This window comes from Arachis ipaensis, chromosome B9, assembly GCF_059453495.1.
Source record: "Arachis ipaensis isolate K30076 ecotype BB chromosome B9, ASM5945349v1, whole genome shotgun sequence".
Classification (NCBI taxonomy): domain Eukaryota; kingdom Viridiplantae; phylum Streptophyta; class Magnoliopsida; order Fabales; family Fabaceae; genus Arachis; species Arachis ipaensis.
In genome coordinates this window covers 135,563,804-135,572,877 of record NC_142444.1, presented here as the reverse complement: position 1 = coordinate 135,572,877, position 9,074 = coordinate 135,563,804, and the positions used below count along the sequence as shown (strand labels likewise).

Genomic DNA, 9,074 nt, shown 5'->3' with positions numbered 1-9,074 from the left:
TGAGAATTGGAATTCTTCAAGAATTAATTCATCCACTTAACTTGCCTTCATAGTTAGAGGTTAATAAAGTGGGAGAAAAATCCAATTCTCATTACAATTGATAAGGATAACTGGGATAGGACCTCCAATTCTCATACCTTGCCAAAAGCTTATTTTTCAGTTATTTATTTATTTTTATTGCTTTGAAAATATACCTGTGCACATTGCCCAAACTCCAAATTTCTCAAAACCCCAAATTTACAATCTCCATAACCAATAATAAGAACATACCTCCCTGTAATTCCTTGAGAAGACGACCGAGGTTTGAATACTCGGTTATCAATTTCAAAGGGGTTTGTTACTTGTGACAACCAAAACGTTTGCACGAAGGGATTTCTGTCGGTTTAGAGACTATATCTACAACGCGACTGTTTTTATGACATTCTTTACTGGCAAAAATCCTAACGTCAGGCGTGTTCTGGTGGGTTTAGCTCCTCTTGATTCTCTCCTGCAGTGTGGTTCCGGACCTTAGGGTGATGGCATTAATACCACCCTTGGGATTGGGTAATGGTTGAGAGGGAATTCCACTGGAGTTCAAAGGTTGGTTATTGGAGTTATTCATTGATCCTATCTGGGAGAGAAGAGCCTGCAAAGTAGCGGTCAGACCATTTAGAGTGGCATTAATGTTATTTTCCATGGTCTGTTGTCTCCGATCAATAGATTGCAGTAAGTCATCATTAGCAGAAGAAGAAGGATAGGTAATTTGAGAGGTCTGCTGTTGGGTATTCTGTGGTCCTTGGGATTGCCTCAGGTGAGGTGCTCTATAAGGCTGATTCTGATTCTACTGCCTGTTGTTGTTATTATTCCACCTCTGATTTCCCTGATTATCTCTGCCTCCTCTGTTGTTGTTGTCCCTCCAATTCTGGTTAGAATTGTCTTGCCATCCGAGGTTGTAATTGCCACCTTGATTCTACCCTTGGTTGGGGCGGTCATAGAAATTATGAGTGGCTGCCACGGTGTTGTCTTCCTGCTGGAGCTGCGGACATTCATCAGTATAGTGACTATAATCAGTGCAGATTCCGCAAACTCTCTGTGGGACTAACTGTTGGTTTTGCTGTGGTGGAGAAGGTTGAGCTTGCTGAACTTGTTGTTGATTCAATTGCATCTGCTTCAACAAGTTGGTCATTTCACAGATACTCTGAGTTAAAGCAGCAGTCTCTCTGCTAGAGGATACTTCTGCAACGGCTTTTGCACGGCCTTGTTTCTGCCTGTGATTCCTAGTAGATTCAGCTAAGTCGTTGATCAATTGCCATGCCTCATCAATGGTCTTGTACTTTTTCATAGACCCATTGCTAGCACTTTCCAATGTGGTCTTATCTTGGGGCCTCATGCCCTGTGTGACATAACCGAATAACACTATCTTGTCAATCATATGGTGGGGGAAAGCTTCTAAAAGATTATTGAAGCGCTCCCAGTATTCATAGAGAGTTTCAGAATCATCCTGAACAATCATGGAAATGTCTTTCCTCAGTTTATCAGTAACTTTAGCTGGAAAGAACTTTTCCAAGAATTCTCTTCTCAGTGTATCCCAATTGGATACAATTGCTGCTGGTTGAGTGTAGTACCACTCTCTTGCCTTCCCCTCAAGAGAAAACGGGAAAGCTTTCAGTAAAATTGAAGTTTCATCTGCACCATCACGCCTGATAGTAGAACAGGCTGCTTGAAAATCTCTCAGGTGCTTGATAGGCTCTTGAGTAGGTAAGCCATGAAACTTGGGCATCAAATTGAGCAATGCGGTCTTTATTTCAAAATCTGTAGCTACCGCTAGGTGATGCGCTTGAAATGGTTGTATTGTAAAATCAGGGGCTCCAGCCTCCTGGATAGTAACTCTCCTGGCTGCTACCATGTTACCTGCGCGTGAAACAACCAAATCAGTAGAACGGGGGCTGGTTTTTTTCTCAAGTGACGTTTCAGATCCGCCCTCAGAGAGGACTAACCGACGCCGAGCTTGTCTTATTCGTGAAATAGTTCTTTAAATCTCAGGATCGAATATCAACAAGCTTGGATCAGGAAGCGAACGTGTCATCTAACGAAAGAAACAAGCAGCTCATAGTAGCAAAATAAAATAAAATGCAAATAAATAAATTCCAATTAATAACTTTAGCACTCTATTGCAACTCCCCGGCAACGGCGCCAAAAATTGATGCGAGCGGAAATTGGCGAGTTAAGAATGATTATAAAATATGCGTTGCAAGTATAGTTCTTAACTAACCTGAAATCCGCTTATCAATTTAGAGGGTGTCACAGAAATTAAAATTAAAATACTGGGAGTATGGATCCCAGGTCGTCTCCCAACGAGTTGTAGAAAAGTGTGCTATTTTATTAATCAGATGTTTTCAAAAAGGTTTGAGTTGAATGGAAGAAAATTAAATTAGAGAATTTATATAAATTTAAATAAAAGCCTTGACTGGGAGTTGATTAGCTGGAAGCCCTATTCTTGTTGGAGTACTCTCAAGATTAATTGACAATTGAGGGTTATTATGTTTAGTTGTCCCTTACTAAGTAAGAGAAAGTCAAACAAGTTGGAATGCTATTTCTATCCACAAGTTCCAATCCACTCTTGGGAGGATTGGTGTGAGTGACTAGAGAGCAATCCAACAATAACCCAATTACAATCTTTCTCTTGAGCATCCTAACTCAAGGGTTCCTTCCAATCAACTCCCCATCAAGTTAGGGAACTACTCGCTCATTGTAAATGTAAAATTCATAACATAAGAAAGGGAATTAAAGAAAGACATGATAAATAATGATCAAAAGATTAATTAAAATAAAAGTAATTCTTGTATTGATAAATGCTAAAATAATCCAATGGTAAAATTAAGTAAATTAAGGAACATGGAAGAGTAAGAGACAAGTAAAGAGAACGAACTAGAATGTCGAAGTCTTGATGAGGCAATAACTCTTCTCAATATCCCAATGCAAAAAACAATGAAAAATAACAAATCCTAAAAACCATGAATGTGTAGAAAGAAAACCTAGAGAAGGAGTAAAACTAGATCTGAAAAACTAAAACTATGCGGAATGAATGTTGTTGTTGGTTTCTGCATGTTCTCTGGCTCTAGTATGCTTTTCTAGGCCAAAAACTGGGTCAAAATAAGGCCCGAAATCGCCCCCAACGATTCTGCAGATTATGCAGATCGCGCATGTCACGCGGTCGTGTCATCCATGCGGCCGCGTCACTTCTCGCTGGTCATCTCCTCAATTCCTTGTGTTCCTTCCATTTTTGCAAGCTTCCTCTCCAATCTCCAACTCATTCATGCCCTATAAAGCCTGAAACACTTAACACACAGATCACGGCATCGAATGGAATAAAGGGGAAATAAAATACATAATTAAAAGTCTCTAGGAAGCAAGCTTTCAATCATGCAATAACTTTAGGAGGGAATTATAAATGCATGCTTATTTAATGAATAAGTGGGTAATGATCATGATAAAACCACATAATTAAACACAATATAAACCATAAAATAGTGGTTTATCAGTGCATCTCTGAGAATTCTCAGATTCTCCAGGATATCTTGTCACCTCTCAAATTGTCGCTTAACCCTATTGGTTGGGAACTACTCAATACACTCAAAGGAAATGAGAAGAGACGGTGCCAACCACATGCGTGGATCTTCATAGATATCATGTAGCACAAAAATGGGGCCCAAGTTTCACGGACTATATGGGTCCCACACAAACTATGACAACATCAATTTTGCATTTAGGTAAACATTGTAATAATAACAATAATCACCAATAGTATTAACGTCATGAGAAATTCAGATAAACGTTAATTTACGTATGTTATCATATTGCATATTATCAAGCATATGCTTGACATGTGCAAGTATCAAGCATTTATACTCCATCGAAGGACAATTATACTCATTCCACCTATGATATTAAAATGTTACATTAATAAAATACATATAAATTATTTAAATATATAACATTAATGATATATATTGTAAAATCTCTTACCGACAAGCTAACAGGAAAGTCGGGAGACGGCGAATTGTTGCAAGAAAAGGCATCCTTTCCCAATCCCATACGTGCAACAGTGCTAATGGCTCATCCAAATTCTTACAATCATATTGTGTAACCCTACACAGAGACATATACAAATGGAAAAGACAGGGCCATCCCCAATTGTATGTCCTGATTTCGGGAATATCACAGAGCAAAGGTAGAAATTTCCAATGCACCCCGCACCAGACTTGTCAGGAGATAATGTCGTACCAAACAGCGACATGATGTGGCACCTAGTATAACGCTCTATAGCCTCATGATCAGTCAACATTATACCATGTTTAATTTTATGCAACCACGTTTGCTTGATAAAGCTACCTCTACAATCACTCGCTATGGGTGCAACTCCAAAGTTTAGCAAGCATTCTTGTTGAATAATTCTGTGATTACTAGCGGTTGCCCCTATAACTGGTAGACCATTTTCTTGAATTTTGAGAATCAAAACTATATCTTTTAAAGTGACAGTACATTGACTTATGGGGAGATGAAACATATGAGTGACTGAATTTTACCTTTCTACTAAAATATTGATCAAGACTGCTTGTCCTGTAATTTTTCAAATCTGAGACACATTATAAAAGTTAGCAACTCTTAAATAGAATTCCATTATTCGATTGTAGTCTTTGGAGTATATAAGTGTCCCAATCTAATTACTCTAGAACCTTGAAAAAGATATACAAACAATAATAATAATAATATCGTGAACCTTCTTTATTTTAATAAACAATTTGAGTTTATATTCATAACAATAGTAATCACAACAACAATATTAATCGTAAAATAATAATAATATTATAAACATGAACAATCAGGTAATAATAGTAACAGTAATAAAATGTTAATTACAATAATAAATTAATAATTTTATAAAAAATAATAGTTGATAAATAAGATAAATAATAATAATAATAATAATAATAATAATAATAATAATAATAATGTCGGTAATAATGAAATATTAACAACAACACTTAATTAATAACAACACAAATTAATAAATAGTCATGCTTATAACAGTTATGATAATAGTATTTTAACAATAATAAAATATCTACAATAACAAAATAATAATAACAACAATAATATTATTAACAATAATAATAATAATAAAAATAATGATAATAACAAAAATAATTAACAACATGAATAAATAATAATTATAAAAAGTTAATAACACTAATAGTAATAAAATATAACAGTTTCAATGACAACGATGACAACAACAACAATAATAACAACAACAATAATATTATTAATAATAATAATAACAACAACAACTAGAATGACCAAGAATACGTTAAAAACATACACAATATCCACTGACCCACATGTTTTAAACTATGTTTTTAACTAACTAGCAGATTCGTATTAGTTTAATACACTAACAACTATTATTATAAGTAACATTTAGACTATAATAATATTAAAATAAGTAGATTAAGTCATATATAATTAATATTAACATTACAAATATTTTTTTTGCATAAAAAATACTTACATGTATAGGATGATCAAGATATTTTACAATGTGCTTATCTATTAAATATTCTTCTTCATCATTTTGAAAAAAAAAAGATCTAAAGAACAAGAATGCTTCAAAATACAGAGAGATATAGAGGAAGGAAATTTACTGTGTTAGTGAATGTGTGAGAGGCTCGTGCATAATGAATGAAAGTGTGAGTGAGAGAGTGGGGTGAGAGTGTCTTCGAGTCACGGACCACACTAGGAACTCCCTGCATGCGTGATGCGTGGCTCCCTCAACAAATCGGCATTGTCGATTTCTTCAAGGACCTCCAGCCGTTGATCAGTGATCGAACGGCTCCTAGGTGCTCTATCTCTCTCTGCGTGTGGGGCTTTTCTCTCTCCTCGAGGCTTCCTCCCTAAAATTAGTATATCCAAATTCTTTAATAGCTTCTAGCCATTGATAAAAAATTCGATGGTTTCTAGTTTTTCTTCCCCATTCTCTCTCTTTCTAACATCGTAATTCACGATTTCTTTCAAAACGTTTATACCAATTTCTATAGAAACTATTACCAATTTCATAGATGTGCAAAACAAGTTAAATTCTCATTTCATTGTATTATAGGCATATAATAATCATATTAAAAATAAAAGCGGCAAAACGTAGGATATGATTTCTTTTTTATAAAAATATTTTTTTATTTTCTTTGCTTGCAAAATGCAGGCCATAATTTGCAAAGTTTTCTATATATTTTTATGTAGCTGCAAAATGCATGTCATAATTTTCAAAAGTTAAGTTACATTTGATTGACTTAAATATTTTAATCTGAGAGTTTTGCTTATACATACCGTTTTCATTTCTCTTTTCTATGATTGTGAATTTTTTGTATCAATTAGTAGTGTCAAACAAATTAGGAGAGTGAGGTTAAAGCTTTTGATTACAATGGAAGGTACTGTAAATTTGCGGGTGTACTATAATGATGAGATTATACCAGTATACCCCACATTCACGCACAAAGAAGTGACTTTTATATGTGAATCTACATTTTCTTTTGTTATTCCATACACCATAATTTTTGTAAAGTTACAAAATGGTCTCTGTAATAACATATAAAGTTACATTTTAAAGAGGCTGAGTAATATTTTATACAGAAATCATGTTGTCGTATTTGGTGGACTAACACAGTTTTAAAACAATGCCCATCATTGACTACGCATGTATGCAGCAAATGTTTTTATATTTATCAACAAACTCGATTTCACATGCCAATGATATAGTTATATATTGAATTTAAACAACATATGTGCGTGGATGTGGTTGATCATGCATTGGATATGAATGAAATCAGGGACATAGCTTAGGAAGAAGATAACAATGACCGTGAGAGGAATTCGAAGCCCACTACCATGTTAATGACAAAAATAATGATGGAGATGAGACAGACAATCTAGAGGTGCAAAATAAAGTAGATACAATTGTCAACTAGCATTCATTCGGTACTAGAATTAGCAGGCCTTTGGCAATGCACGAAATCAACAGATCGCCAACTGGATACCACTAGAGATGGCTTTTGGATGTGTTGATGACCAGCGGGGCTTACCATCTAGCAGAACACCAAGTCCCTTAAGACAAAGACACAAAATCATGTTTGGCTGATGAAATATAGACAAAGACAACAAAGACACAAAATCATGTTTGACAGATGAAATATAGACAAAGACATTGTGTCTAGAAACACTGAATTAGTATTTTTGTGTCCATCCTTACAAGAAGGACACAGAGACACTAACAAGAGACATAGCTTATTTTTTATTTTTTTTCATTATTTTTGTTAATTTTTTATAATTATATTTTTTATTATAATATTTTTCTTTTCAAATTTTTTGAATGGAAAAAATGAGAATAAATTGAACTTTTATAATTCGTTCTAGTTTATCACAAAAAAATACAAGAACACTAATTTTTGTGTCTCTGGCCTTTGTGTTTGTTCTCAATGTCTTGTCTTATCCTATTCTCAGAACCAAATACAGTCTTAGTACGTGAGACAAACTAATGTCACCAAATGGGTTGAACAGACTTAGGAATTCTTGTAGTGAAATGTTCAATAGATTGTAATGTGGTATGTAGAGTTTTAAATTTGGTTCTAGTTCTAGTAGTTGTGGTTATGGTTTTGGTTCTAGTGGTTGTGGTTGAAAATAAGGTTCAATTTGTGGCTCAAGTTATAATGATGGTGGAGGTGGTGGATATGGTTCGAAGATAGTAAAGTGTGGTTGTGAAAGCGATGGTTGTGGTGGGTAAAAGGGAGATTAATGTTGTTGAGGTGGGGGTTGCTAAAAAATGGGTTACTCATGTTATGGTGGGAGTGGCTAGTAAACAGAAAATTGATCGAAAACTGATGTGTCCAGGCAGTGGCGGCTACTGTGGTTGATCCGCCTCCTATTCTGCTTGCAGAACTCTCCTTGACAACCTTAGGTGATGGTCATACTATCGTGTGTACTAATCATAGCACACTGGAGAAGAATTAAAGTCGTGAATTTTATTTCCTTAGAGCACTTGAAGGTATTGCTGATTGTTCCACATATCAACCCAACAACTATTCCTTTCCTTCTAGTCATGGCACTATGCTCCGGTCAATCACCTACAATGAGCTTCTTCAATTTGGAATGGATCATCTGGTGGAGGTTATGAACGCTCAAATTGGCATCTCACTTGTTACGTTAGATGCCATTCAATACACTCAAATGACACTAACAAGCACCTTGAAGTGTATGCCCAAAAATGCAACTATAGGTCCTCAAGAACATTAAGTCCTGATAAACTCCATTTTATCATTCTAAATTGTATATAAAGGTATAGAGTTTATCAACTATCTTGCACAATTTCAGCTCAATTAATTGAGCTTTTTCAAATCTTGCTTCCGATGAAGTTGTTTGTGAAAAATATGCTTTTATGCTCCTAATTATTATCTCTTAATCTTTTTCTATGTAATTCTATGCCATGATTAAATTTTTTTAAGTGTTTCAGGGTTAAGGTACATCAACAGCCTCGAATAATCGAAAAGAATGGAGCGACGAAGCGAATTTGGAAAGTGATTTGGTGTGGAGATTGCTAACACCTCGCATGGGCGAGCATTCCTCACATGGGCGAGCATTTCTAGCTTAGGCAAGCTTTCCGCATGAGCAACCATTTCTCACGTGCGCGAGCTTTTTTCACGTGCGCGAGATGACCCCACGTGCTAAGTTAATGAAACATGTTCCGAGGGTTACCTGAAACTGTAGGTCGATCTCGGACGAGATCTTCTGTACTGGTCGGAGCTGGTGTGTCCGGCTGGTGGGTGGCGGCCGGAGCTGTCGTGTCCTAACTTGTTGGACTGGCTACACTGCTGATCCTTTGTCACCGGAGGGTGGTGGTACCTGCAAGGGACTCCGATGCTTAAGTTAGCAAGGGTATTAAGCAGGTTTTTAGTAGAATCAGAGTATGAGTTATACCTGGGTGCTCCAGTGTATTTATAATAGTAGAGGATGACCTTTTTGGGGATAAGATAGTTATCTTATCTTAT

General features: G+C 35.7%; 1 non-coding gene across 1 annotated transcript; it reads left to right on the top strand.

Moving 5' to 3' along the window:
* The first annotated feature begins 1,405 nt into the window (after positions 1-1,405).
* Positions 1,406-1,513, top strand: LOC148546449 (small nucleolar RNA R71). The gene has a single exon (XR_015900922.1). It is a non-coding gene; the product is annotated as a small nucleolar RNA R71 (small nucleolar RNA).
* The last annotated feature ends 7,561 nt before the right edge of the window (positions 1,514-9,074 follow it).